Here is a 14,874-nt window from a genome sequence, read left to right as displayed (position 1 = left end):
TGCGCTCGCAATCAATCGTCTTGCAACCAATCGCCTAGCACTCAATCGCTTTGCAATCAATTGCCTCGCACTCAATCACTTTGCAATCAATCGCCTCGCAATCGCAAACTCTTTCATCCGGAAAGCCGCGCCTGGAGAATCTCGCTGCACTCGTGGCAAAAAACAGTCTCTCAAGCATCCCCGAGTGACGCCACGGCCCCAAGTCTAGCTGTGCTACTCGGCGTTGCCCGGGTAGTAAAAAACGTTTTTGCGCAGAAAATTGATTTGTATTTAACATATAACAACATTTGCCATTCTAACTTTCAAACTACATATCATGAAAGAAATGTTTTGTGTAGTTGAAATAAACTAAGAGAGAAAATAAAACAACTGTAAAGGTTTTCAAACCAATGTAAATTTAAAATTTCCTTTACTTTCAGTGACCTATATCTTTTGATAACATATAGTGGAACCTCAGTTCTCAAACATAATCAGTTCTAGAAAGTAGTTCAAAAACCGAGTTGTTCGAGATCCGAAACAATTTTTCCCATTAAAATAAAACAATGTAAATTTTAATCTGCTCCAAGGTGAGAAAACAACTTTGGTAAAGTATTTTTACAACATTTTACACCATAAGCTGTACTTGTACCTGGGTAATAAAAAAGTCTTTGCACAGAAAATCTATTTGTATTCAACATATATAACAACATTTGCCATTCTAACATTCAAACTACATAGGTGACATGAGAAAACATGACAGGTAACGTATCATGAGAAAAGTGTTTTGTGTAGTTGAAATAAAGAGAAAATAAAAACAACTGTAAAGTTTATCAAATTTTGTCAAACTACTGTAACTTTCAAACTTCATATCATCAGAAAAATGTTTCATGCAGGTCAAATGAAATTTAAAAATAAAACGACTGTAAAAAGGTTTAGATGTAACAGTGAAATAATTAGCAAGTAATAGCTAAATTGAGTCTGTTTTGCTACGATTACAATATGAGATGATTCGGTAATGATACAATTAATGCAAACTGAGAAAACAAAATAAAATTTATTAATATGTTGAATTAATAATAACAATTCTTGCATAGAAGTGTGTGTATAAAAAAGTTACTGTTTTACCAACAGCTATCCATCAAAATTCTGAATACGACGATACCGGTACGACGATATGTTATGTAAAAATAAAATATTGTAGTGTCTTTGTCTGATCGGAGGTGAGAGAATCTAGATACTATTCCCGCTCGAGATAATACAATTGTCCGCGTGAAAGGTAGTGACCTTAGCAGCGATTTAGCAATTAAACCTTAAGAAAAACCAGAAATAGAGGTTCACAAAAACGGCGTCGTGTTTCATAGAGTTAATAAAATTTGATCGCCAAATTCTAATTTCAAGAGAGTTTATTGTCGATATTGCTTTGCGGAAAACAAATTAGCCCTAATACGTCGAGGACAAAAAAGCATCGCGTGTCATGAAGCTAAAAGAAAGCCATCGAGTTGAAATTATTACGTCATTTTTGTGTGAAAATGGCAAACGATGAATAGGTTATGTATAGAGGCGTGTACTAACCAGAGATTCCCGTTAGTGCGCCCTAGATACCTAGTAGCCGCTGATAATCCGAAAGGTACGGTACTCTATTAGGCGGACACTCAATCAAACACGCAGACAGACAACGATTGCCGTTTATATAGTAGATTTATATATAGTTATATAGTAATGCTCAACTTGATGCTGATTTAATACTTACCATCTAAAGCAGGAGCATCCGGATGATACACACAGACATTTTTCTCACACCACTAAAATAAAATCGAGAAACGAATATTTGAGAATTCTTGAAATATAATCAGGATTTTTACTATATTGATTCAAAACCTGTCTATAGAGTAGCAGGATAAACCTGATTTAATCAGTATTTGCAGCTCTAAACAACAACAATTACACTTTGATAAGTAAATCAACTAAGATAAAAGTATACTGTTTTACTGGATTAAACCTATTTAATAGCTATTTCTATTTTTTTCGAAGTTGATTTCTACATTACCATTTCTACATTACATTTTTACATTATATTGATTTCTACATTACATTACGTTTGCACTTATACATGAGAAGATTCTATCAAAATTATATCAGTTTAAAATAGCATAACAAAGCGGTATCTCACGCTCACTCAGTGTAAGAACACAGCTAAACTATAAACTGTTTGTTATCATAAAATATATATTCGTTTATACATATTATATAAATCTCAATTTGTACGTATGCCATCCTGTTCCTTTGGATTTTATGATTTTGTACTCTGGTTTGTCCAGTTGTAGCTATTAAAACATTGAAATAGATAATCACTATCACTAAAAATTTAATTTTGAAACCTTTGAATCCACCAGACGCGGGATTAATGGGAGGGATTGATGGATTAAATAGCCAATATACGTCGCTAAGGGAATGAACTTTCATTACCGCGGAATGTAATTTTATGCTTACTCTTACAGCTCTGAATAATAAGAGCCGTAGATAACTACATGTAGCTTACTCAAATTAGCCATAGGCAATGTGCCATGCTAACAGCGAGTGGCTGGCCACTACAATACCTGCCATTGTTTTATATGTTGCTTTTTAATACCAGTGTAATGCTGAGCATTTTACTAGCCTTTACTAAAGAGCAATTATTAATTTTTTTTTTAATTTATTGCAAATGATTCTTTTTTATTCTTTTCAGTAAAAATTATATCAAATTATATATTTTTAGTTAAACACTATTGGTTACCCAATTTATAAGCATGCGTCAATAACATCGTTTTGATGAACTGCATTCTTACCGAACTTATTTTCTTCTGAATCTGATTTTTGAAACACCTTCAAACACCATGTTTTTGAATACAATTAGTATCATTAATACATTAGCTGATTTTGTAGACACATTAAGGGCTACATTACACTACATTTGTTTTAATAATGTGATGGAAATAATAAATAATAAAAATAGTTGATAAATAAGGAAATAGATTAACTCGAAGACGAAATTATTATTTATACATTAACACGTATATTTACACATTAAAAAGACTCAATATGCTTGTTTAGAAACAGAAGCAACAGGTAGATTAGGCTTCAGTGTTTTAATAGGTACCAAATAACCATATATGCTGTAAAATGCTTGTGAAACAGTGAACCAGACTGTTATGTCTCAACTCAGTTGAGTCTGGACTGATGTGCAGCATGTCAAGTAGCTAATAGAAATTTCTTGATAAATTTCTTGTTACTAAGAAAAGTTCAAAAGATAAAAAGGTAGGTACATGTAAGTGTCTAGCAATGCATGCAGTGATACAAAGGAGTGAGTACATGTAAATGCGTTGCAATGCATGCGGTGATACAAAGGAGTAGGTACATGTAAGTGTGTATTTTAATTTCAAATTTGGCAGTCGGTGTGCTTATTATGTAGGACAAAATAACAAAAATAGATACAAAAATGCTGTTCACCAAAATTATTTTCACGACGCCTGAGAATAACATGTTGATCGATTTTGCTGAGTTCAGCAAGTCTCGGGTGTAAAACAGTAATACGTTCCTGTCAAAACTAGTAACAAAGTTGGAGTTGCGATCCCTTTATACAGAAGATTTAGTGGTCAGACAACTTTCTTTAACCTGCTAATAAAAATCCACTTCATTATGAAAACAGCATCATCCAAGTTTTCTTGCCGAGTTAGGTTAACAAATTTTTTAAACAAGTCTGTTAAAAGTTAAAGTGAAAGCGAAAACAGAAACTGATAAGTGATAGTATCTTAGCGATAAAAAGTTGAAATTCAGTGAAATAAGTTAATAGACATACTAAAACTTAGCTTTAAGTGCGCGTGAGTGCTTGTATGTCTGTTTGCATTATATAAGTACTTGGTTTTTATAACCTTACAAATGATTTTTTCACCACAGATGCTAACCCTGAAATGAATCTAAATCGGGTTTTGAGGGTACACTGTATACTGCTTTACTGGATGAAATTGATTTCATAGCTGTTGCTATGTTTTTTAGAAATCGGTTTTTACATTATCTTATGTTTAAAATGAGCAGATCTTACAGAAATGATATCAATTTAAAATAACATGACAAAGCTAACTATATCTCTCTCTCACTCAGTGTAAGAACCACACAACTAAACTTTAAACTGTCTGTTATCTCACGATCAAACACGAGTGAAGCGAGTGTTTGGGAGCCTTATGATAAATGCATATGTGCACACAACGATTATTCATCAACGGCCGTCCCAAACCCCTGTACCGAAATCCCATCCAAAAATCTAGCCATTTTTGTGTGGAGTCGTTTAAATATAATAATGATACAAAACACATATAAACCTATTTAAATATGTTACCAAGTCTTTGAAAAGTGTAGACAATATCCTAAAACTTACCCAACTGATCGAATGATACATAAATGGAAAGGTTAAATTGGCCTAAAATCGCCAATAAAACCTGACAAGTCTTTTTTAATCAAAATTAAGACCAATCAACAAAACACCAATAAAGCCGTGTGACCGATAGTAGAACCATAAAGCCAGGTACAATTTGCAAAAAAACGTGCACATTTCACCAGTGTATGGCATTGTCCAATTGCCGAAGGTTTTTGTAATAAACGTAGAAGTTCTGAAAAGTAATCGTTTCTTTTTTGCTGATTTCAAAAATAACTCTGGCATTTTAGACACTTGTAATGATTGCTTTGGTATTCCAACTAATGTCCAAAGCAGTAAAAGTAAAGGAAATGACAATGATATTTTCTTAACAATTCTTATAAGATTATTACAATATTTAATTGTAAGAATAATTATTCAATTTCATAAGATTACTATAAGATTTAGTTATAAGAATAATCTTTTGAATTTACAAGATTAAAATATATAGTGACCGATGGTGTCCAATATGTTACTGCTATTATTTTTTTAAAGATTTTGTTGATGATACTACCACTGTGGCCAATATCGTGGTACTGCCAAGCCATTTTTAGTATCTGCAAAATTAAGTAATAGGCCTACATTTTCTTATAGATTTACAGCTATTTCTAAGACAACCAGCTAAAGTATGTTTAGATTTTTATATTTAGCATAATCTTTTGAATATAAATACAGGGATCTAGATAAATATCACAACTTCGTGATACTGGTTGCTATGACATTTTAAAATGTAAACAAAATTGTACATTGGTTTTCATTTCTCAAACTTTAACACCAGTTTTCTCAGAACTATGTTTCGCACTAATGCTAAATATGCATTTAGTTTATTGACTATAAAATCTGCTGTAATTAAGCTGGAATCAAATTTAGTTTTGCAAAGTAACTGAGAATTTTCTCCTCCTGCTAGTGTAGAGAACTCTAAATCTTACACAACTGACTTAACCATGGTTTCTATGAAATGATTCATTTCTTTATTTTGCTCCAGTTTGCAAAAAACTTCCAGATACACGTGAACGCTCATACTTGATTTCTGTTACCGATACCGTCAAAACCATTCTACATTCAACACAACCATCTTTCAAAATGTGTATATTGCACAGCAGCTTGCCATTTTACTTCTAATATTGCATTTCTCCTAGTGCAGGGGAGAAATATAAGCATATAATATTTTCCTTTCATTATTGCTGTTTTTGTACATAATAAAACCCAGTACATTACAGCTACCATTGCAGCTACCATTGCAGTTATCCTATTGCACTGCAGTGCCAGTTGACTGCTAATATTGCATTTCTCAACCAGCAGTACCCTTTCTTTTTTCCAATATCACTTTGGTCGTGGGCTGTATGACAGGGAATTTCTAGTCATAAAATATATATTTGTTTATTTTTACTAATGAGCCATTATTAACTTTTCACAAGAATAAATTGTAAATGATTCTTTTTATGGTTTTCAGTCAAATTTTGACATATTACGTTATTTCTTAGTTGAACCCTTTTAGTGGCTAAATTTTTAAGCATACATCAATAATGTCATCATTATGAACTGCATTCTTACCAAGCCTACTTTCTTCTGAATCTGATTTTTAAAATATATAAAAACAAGATACTATGTAATACAATTAGTATCATGAATGCATTAGCTGATTTTTAGAAGCATTAGGCACTACATTATAGTACATTTGTTGTAATAATGTGACAAAATAAATAAATAAGGAAATAGATTACTTCAAAGACATAATTATTATTTATATATTAACACCCGATTGCCGTTTTTATTCTAAAAAACTCAATCTACTTGTTTAGAAACAGAAGCAACAGGTAGAATAGGTGTCAGTGTTTTTAATAGGTACCAAATAACTTTATATGCTGTCAAATGCTTGTAAAACATTGAATCATAGTGTTCTGACTTGACTCAGTTAAAACTCCAACTGAACTGGTGCAAAGCAGGTCAAGTGGCTGATAAAAACTTCTTGCTACTAAGAAAGGTTTATGTGGGTGATAGTAATGCGTGCAGTGACAAAATTGAGTAGGTACATGTAAGTGTCCAGCAACGCATGCAGTGATACAAAGGAGTAAGTACATGTACGTGTATTTTGACTGGACAGTTTACACCAACCAAATTACATGTATCTAGCAGATGTATTTTGTATTTTCTGTTTTTCTATTGACTGACCCTTTTAACCGTGGTGTACTTTTACACCTTCGCATAGTAGCAAAAACTATAAACTACAACAAAAATGTTGTGAAAGACCTTGAGTCCATAACTTCAATACACGAGTAGGTTTTATATACAAACATGTATAAACACTTTAAAGAAACAATCACACACTCGTAAATAATCCATCATGCCACTTTCCAGCAGGTAAGTGTACTTTGATTAGATAGTCTTTTTACCAAGCAACTTATACAAATGATGTATTTGGCATATCAGTAGTAAATTTTTTTTTGTTATAGCGACTATAAATTATATAAATACGTTATATATTGTAACAACTAGCAGCTCAAAAGATATAGCTGTTGGAATTTTGGTTTGCAATTTAAATTTCAAGTTTATATTAAAAAACTATTATCAGTTAAAACTATTATTCAAGAGGTTTGTAATTTGTGGAAAAAAGTTACATAGAAAGGATATTCTAATAGTAGATAAAAACTTTTGCCAGTTCAAACAGTGAAACAAACAAACCTTTTTGTTACCACAAGAAGTATGCTGCAGGGTTTCTCTGTCAGGGTAGTTATACGTTAAATGGTCCCTTCCATTTGTACAGTATAGTTTACTGCATACTGTATCAAATTGGCTTCTCTACAACAGAACGAAAAGTCAGTTGATTCATAAATCTGCAATAAAAAAAATTTTTACTTGGTTGTGAAACTTCTGTAAAGAAAAACTGCTGAGCTAGAAGCGGTAAAATTTTCTTCTTCGCTTTATATAAATCAAGCTAAAAGATTTTACAATTTTACTTTTACAAAGTTAGCAGTAGTTATAGGTCAACCAATTATTAAAAAGATTTGTGTACCCTCGCTGCCAAGACTTTGCACCGCGACGCTTTTATAGAAAAACTATAAAAAATAACTATAACCTCTGCTTAGCTGTTGAATTTAGGTTTTGAAAAATATAACAAAAAATTATGCAATTTTTGATGATCTACAACTGTTTGCTGTTTCTCATAGGTCTGAGTCAAATTACGGCAGATTAACTCGCCACAAGTCTGTATAACCAACTTATAAAAAATAAGTTGTTCTACTATTTTTATTATTTTGTTGATGAAGTAGTTACTTGAAGTCTTTTTCTCTTTAAAAGTGAAGTAGAAAATAATATTTACTTTTGAGATAGTAATTGCTATAAAATCCTTACATGTTGTAATCTGCCATGAACTATATTTTACATATTTGTGTGACTAATATTGCTAAAGTCACTATCCTGTCATTATCCTGTATAGATATGGTCTATTATCCTGTCATTATCCTGCGTAGCTGTTACTATCTTGTGTTCAGTTGTTGTTCAGTCAGTAGAACATACACACATACACATTCTGAACTCTCACCATTCTTATATCTATATATATTTTTCTTAAAGTTTGTCCGTTTGGAGGATTGATTGTCCAGCTATAGCTATTATTAGAATAACTGCAGCTGGACAAAAACGCTGACGCAATGTCATGGAGTACCGTCATTAGAAGCCTAGCAGCTTACTGCAATTTTCCATTGGCAATGTGCCAGGCTAATAGTTTGAAAGTTACAGTTGTTTGAAAAAGTTTAAAAACCTTTACAGTTGTTGTTATTTTTCTCTTAATTTATTTCAACTACTCAAAACACCTCTCTCATGATATGTAGTTTGAAAGTTAGAATGGTAAAGGTTGTTATACGTTAATTACAAATCAATTTTCTGTCTATACGTTTTTATTACCCGGGCAACGCCAGGTAGCACAGCTATTACTAGTATATACTACATTTGCTAATACATGATTTCAAATTCTAGTACATTCGGTCAATGCTTGTACATACTGCTCTTGCTAATACATACTTTCCATGCTAATACATACTGTATATGCTAATACATGCCGTATAGACTTGTAATTATTGAATCCGGTTATATATAATGTAATGCACATGCTAGATCAAGCCTGAATTCTAGTAAATAATCTCCATGCTTGTACATCATTTACATGCTGGTACACAGGCTTCATTCTTGTAAAAATGTCTATTATGGTTGATGTTGTCGATAGTAGTACATATTGTCAATACTTGTGTATACTGTCCATCCTAATACATAATGTAAGCATTAGTACCTGTCTTACTCTACACTCTACACTCCTGTAATACTATATATATCCATTATTAGCATGTATGGTTTGGAGAATACTGTACAGGCGTACGCATAATACTGTCTATGAAAATACATATTTTAGATGCTTATATATTTAAATACTTACTGTACATATAAACACTTCACATCATAGCACATACTATTGCATACTGGTTATTCTAACAAATCCTGTAAATACTTGTACATATTGTATACGATTAACCATACTGTCAATGCTATTACATACATAACTAGCTTATACATACTGTTCATGCAAGTACATAGTCTACAAGACAGTACATAGTACAAGTGATATTATGCGCTTTACATCGTCGTACACACTGTCAATTCCTTAAATATTGCACATATTCACACATGATGTATATGATCATATACAATTTTCGAGACAGTCACACTGGGTATGCAGGTAGATAATGTACACACAAGCAAATGCAGTAAGATTTCATGCTAGCATATACTCTACAAGATAATACATACTGTACTCGCTAGTATTATATTAAATAATACATAGCGCAGGTTAACAGTAATCAATACAAAGCACATCATTGAAGAGATCTTTGAGAGAGATAACTTTCAATCCGATATACAAAGATTCCTTGCATTTTTTATGCAGGGCCGTATTGTTCTATGAGGCAGCTTCTGCTGTGCAGAGACAAAATTTCAGCACCCAGAACGGCCAAACGGTGATTTTCTTGTTGTTTAGTGTCGACAATGTTTGGACGAAAGGTGTGAACATATTGTGCAGAACCAGTTTTCAGGATATTACTAGTGGTTGCAAACTTAGAGAATCCATTTCGACGCCATTTTTTTACTGCTGAGAAGGAAAAGGAAACCAGATGTTTCGGTTTTGCCTGGTCTGGATTCACATATTTAATGATAACGATTAAGTTTAAATGTGCTAGACGCTGTTGAACTGACGAAGAGTTTTGATTTTGACGACTGCCATAAATTCTGGTCTTCAAAACATTTACTTCCACTTATGTAAGATGAATATTTTGATAGTTATGGGAAGCCAATTACTTACGGGGTCATGTAGAGTAATTCTTGGTTGGCTTTACTAGCCTTATTGCAGTTTCACAAAATATTCTGACAATAGTCACTGGACTGATTACATTTTGCAAATGCTATTTGAAATTTTTTTTATTATTATTGTTATATCGACGCTGGGCGAAGCAGACGTGTTTGGAACTATCTTGAAACTATCAAAAAAAAAATAAATTTGCCGCGAGCTTTCTTCTTATTGCTCATATATCAAGTATGCTTGCTAATTTTTTTCACACTATCCTTACATGAAAACATCTACTTCATTGCAAAGAAATCAATTCAGGATTTTCTGAGGCTACGTACTTGTAACAGCTGATTTAAACTTTTCGTAATTTTGTGTTTTTCTCTTTTGAATATCTGCTTGACAAGCTCTAGTCACGTATTATATGTTTATAATTTGTTTGTTTAGTGAGCTATGTTATTATCTATATTTGCATGGAAATATTTATTGTATAGTTTTTATTTTATGTTCACTCGTTGAACCTGTTCATGCATGGGTTAGGGTAGTACCATCAGCACCAAACCTGATCACCCAAGGCATGAAAGAATCTCTAACTTTTTAAGTTCAAAGTCTACCATCTTCAAGTTTAAATAATCCTTAGGAAATAATTCTGATATCACATTGAACTTTGAGTCACTCAGTGACTGGTGCTCTTGTTATAGATCTAGATAGCTTAAGTTAGTTTCATTGTTTTACCATTATTTCTTCTCAGCAGAATCACAAACCTTCTAATATTCAATTTTAAATAATCTTTGGTCTTTTATTTATAGATTCGCTGTTTAGAGTTTATTATCTTAATCAATAATCATAATATTTTCTTTTCTCGCCCCTAGCACAAATTTACATACCACATGACATGTATTCAATAATTCGTACGGAAGGTGACAAACAGCAATCTTCATGATTTTGGAGAAATCTTTTTAGTATTATACTTACTTGTATAAGTTGCAAAAAAACAATTAAAATTGCTCTCAAATAGGGTTTCTTGTGTGTGTTCTTTAGAATTATTTCGATAATCGAGAGGGCGTTGCACCCCTCCCGAACCCACCCCGCCAGCCGCTAGGGCCTACAGCCCTCACAAGTCGCCTAAAGGGGCTACTCAATATGTTGGCCGAGGCATCCTAAAAATGAACAATACAGCCCTGTACTTATGTACAGTTTATTAAATTAATTGTTAGCGTGTCGACAATTTAAACAGTTAGTGCACTAAGTGTTAAGTTTTATACCTCTAATCTCAAACTAGCAAACCGGCTTAAGTGCAACTATATTTAAAAGCAACTAAATGGTAATTCTTACTGCATAGTAGTGATCTTCTCCTTGAAATAGCTTGCATTGCTCATCAACAGGTATATCTTGTCCGAGGTGTCCAGATAAGCTATCTTCCCATTTAGGAATATATGCTCCAACACCCAATAAGCAGTTCGAGAAATCGCTATAACATACAAACATATAATATTGTTGTGGAATATGATCCACTGAGAGCTGAGCTTAGGGCTGAGCTAAGCCGAGCCAGGCTGTGCTCAGTTAGGCAGAATAATGAGGTCAGAGTTTAGCTAAACCAAGCCAAAGTCAAGCCGAGTCAAGATCGAGCCATGCCGGGTCCAGCCAAGTAGAACGGAGGCGGAGCTTACTAGCTATATAAGCTCGAACATTTGTGTAGAAGAGCAGAGCTGTTCTGGGCCCATTCATTGCCTGTTACTTAATCATTCTTGTACAACTCATGATCTAAGCAAAAATATATGTATAAACTCATGCACTGAGTCCTGTACTAGTGGAGGAAAAGTGAAGGTCACACAAAACCTACGTACTGGCAAAACCAGTACCCACAAAACCGCGTACTGGCAAGTACCCCTGGATGCAGAGGCGCAGGAGAAGTTGGCTTTCTCAACACGGTCCAGATTATGGAAATGGAACGTGTTGCCTTTTGGACCTACGTCCGCCCCGGCCACCTTCCAAAGACTCATGGAACGTGTGCTACACAGCCTCCACTGGAGAATGCTGCGACTATATCTGGATGATATTATAGTCATCGCCCCGGACTTTGATACACGTCTGCATCGGCTGGAGGAGGTCTTCCAGAGACTCCACAAGGCCGGACTGAAGTTAAAGCCATCCAAGTTCAAACTATTGCAACTCCACGTCCGCTACCTGGACCACGTAGTAAGCCAGGACGGAGTCTCTACAGACCCGGCAAGGTGAAAGTAGCCACGGAATGGTCGAGCCCGCGCCAAGTGAAAGAACTCCAAAGTTTCCTCGGAGCGGTCGGCTACTACCGACAATACATCCGGGAGTTCACCACTGTAGCGCATCCCTTGCACAGACTGACTGCAAAAGGAGAGCCCGGAAGATGGATGGGATGGGAACAGATCGCCTTCAACGCGCTGAAGGATATGATCAGCACCGCCCCGATCTTGGGCTACTCGGATCCCTGGAGGCAGTACATCCTTGACACAGACGCCAGACACAGACGGATGTGGAGTGGGGTGTGTATTGTGCCAAGAACATGAGGGCTGCGAGAGAGTCATTGCCTATTACAGCAAGACCCTCACCTCCTCGAAACGCAATTACTGCATCACTCAACGGAAGCTGCTTGCGGTGATAAAGGCAGTGAAGCACTTTTGGCCATATTTGTATGGCCAAGAGTTTGTCCAACGGATGAACCATGCGTCACTCCGATAGCTATGCAGGAGGAGAGAACCCTCAAACCAAGTAGCCCGGTGGCTAGAGATCCTGGCTGAGTTTTGCTACGTCCTGGATCATTGGCCAAGGACTCGACACGGGAACGCAGATGGGTTGAGCAGGCAAACCTCCAAGGACTGCCGGCAATGCGCGAGCATTAAACAGAAGGATGGGGGCCCCTCACGGAAGGAGTTGGCAAGGGAACAAGGGCTGTTAGCCGCATGAGTACCAACCAATTGCCGAGATGGGACTCCCGCTCTCGACAGGGCGTGATCGATCCTGGGCAACGTCGCATACCAGGAGGGCCGGCCGGCAACTCGCACGGGACTCCTGCCCCAACAATGGCGAGATTGAACCTGGGTGTTGGAGGTTCCTCTGAGGGGCTACCGGCCACACCAGGGATAACAGGACCAAAGGGCGAGCTGGCATGGACACAGCCCACCGGACAAGGACCCGTGGTCATCATGTATTGTGCCATTGCCACAGGGAGGGGGAGAGGTGCCAGCGGAACACCTGGAAGTCGGGAGCAGAGAGCTGGATATCCTGCATCACATGCGAGGCACTCTGTGTATACGACAGGACGGCGTGCTGGAAGCACGCGTGACGCCGCCGGGCCACGCCAGATGGTGCGCCATCTGCCCTCTGGCCATGCGGGAGACCACAGTGTGGCAAACGCACACCCTGGCTCACTTTGGGGTGGGAAGAACGATAAGCCGCCTCCAGCTGCCTTGGTACTGGACCGGACTGACGGCCACAGTCAGACCGCTCGTCAAGAGTTGTGAGGCGTGCCAGGCTGCAAAGCATAGAGGGACAAAAGGAAGGAAGGAAAATAAGGCTCTACGTTGGGCGACCCTGGCAGAAAGTGGCCATGGACCTGGTGGGGTCATTTCAGGTCATGCCTAGGGAGAAGAAGTGGGTGCTGGTTCTCACTGACCACTTCACCTGATGGCAAGACGCACTGGCACTTCCTGATGCCACGGCCCCGGTGGTTGCAGCGGGTCCTCTGTTACCTGGAGTTACTCAAGCAAATCCATACGAACCAAGAGGCGCAGGTTGAGAGCCAACTAATGGCCGAACTGTGCCAACTCTGAAACGTTGGGAAAACCCATACGACTCCTTATCACCCACAGGCCAACGGAATCGTCGAACGGAACAATCGGTGACTCGGAGACTCCTTGAGGGCACTACCCATGGCCCGAGAACAGGACGAGTGGGACCTTCTGCTTCCCCAGCTGATGAGGCCATACCAAGGCACTCATCACTCCGCAACCGGAGAAACAGCCAACATGTTGATGTTGAGACGGAAACTGAGGTTGCTGGACCAGCTGGAAAGCCATCCACCACCGACCGAGTTCTTTCCTGCCCACGAGCACGCCCTTAAGGTGCTGCGAAGGCTGCAGATGATGCACGAAGCGCTCGACAAAGTCAGATGGAAGTGAGACAGGAGGACCGGGAGGAGCCACCGCTGTATGCCCCAGGCGACTGGGTATGGCTCACAAATAAACGCCCGAGATGGGGAAATATCCCAAGCTGCAGGCGAAGTTTGTGGGACCATACCAGGTTCTGAAGGCCTGGGGAAACCACACATATCTGGTGGAATGACAGGGCCAGTCTTCCATTCAGAGCGAAGGAAGGCTGAAACCTTATCATGCCTGCCCAGAATGGTTGGGACAAGCCCAGGCCACCTGGAGCCAAGGAGGGGTCCTAACATGAAAGGAGCTTGACCCAGCAGGCCGGAGAGGAGGCAGGAGAAAATCAGAATTGACCCTGCACCCATAATGCCACCCCCCTGCTGGGAAAAGTTGCTACTAGAAGCTGTAGAAAAATGAGGGCAGGAAATAACTTTGGGAGAAATTCCGGCCAGACCGGAGGAAGGAGAAAGCCAAAGACGCTCTCCGAGCTCCGAGGAAATCAATTCGGCCACATGGGAAAAAATTTCGGAAGAAACTGAAGCAAACTCGGTGGAGACCGAAGAGACCACAACACCAGATCCCATCAACCCCACAATCCAATCAACTCGCCCGGACAACTAGGAAGCCGGAATGGTACAGATATGGGTATGCTACTCCATGGAATTGTCGGAAAATGGTCCGGAGGTCGAACAGGAAGGCAGCAAAACATTCCTCACGGACACGACCAAAGCTTCCCTTTTAAAACACTCGTTTTTTCTGGACGACCTTAGAGCACTTGCGAAGATGGACAGAGAAGGTAACACCTCGCTACAGGATTTATTGACTTCGGTCACAACTAGCTTGAAAGAAGCTGAGGAAGCACTGGGTGCACCGGAGCCGATAAGTGTGGCAGCACCCAAGGGAGATCAGGAAGGGGAGGAAGCAACTGCCAAGGCTAGCACGAGCTGCCTCGGAGAAGATGTCTCTGAAGCAGATGACGACGACCTGGA

General features: G+C 37.9%; 1 protein-coding gene across 1 annotated transcript in view; it reads right to left on the bottom strand.

Moving 5' to 3' along the window:
- The window catches only part of LOC137400959 (A disintegrin and metalloproteinase with thrombospondin motifs 16-like), a 149,698-nt gene that overhangs the window by 105,070 nt on the left and 29,754 nt on the right, over nt 1-14,874 (bottom strand). The gene's annotated exons all lie outside the window — the stretch shown is intronic.

This window comes from Watersipora subatra, chromosome 7 (assembly GCF_963576615.1).
Source record: "Watersipora subatra chromosome 7, tzWatSuba1.1, whole genome shotgun sequence".
Classification (NCBI taxonomy): Eukaryota; Metazoa; Bryozoa; class Gymnolaemata; order Cheilostomatida; family Watersiporidae; genus Watersipora; species Watersipora subatra.
The sequence above is the reverse complement of the archived record's forward strand: the minus strand, read 5'-3'. Positions and strand labels throughout refer to the sequence as shown.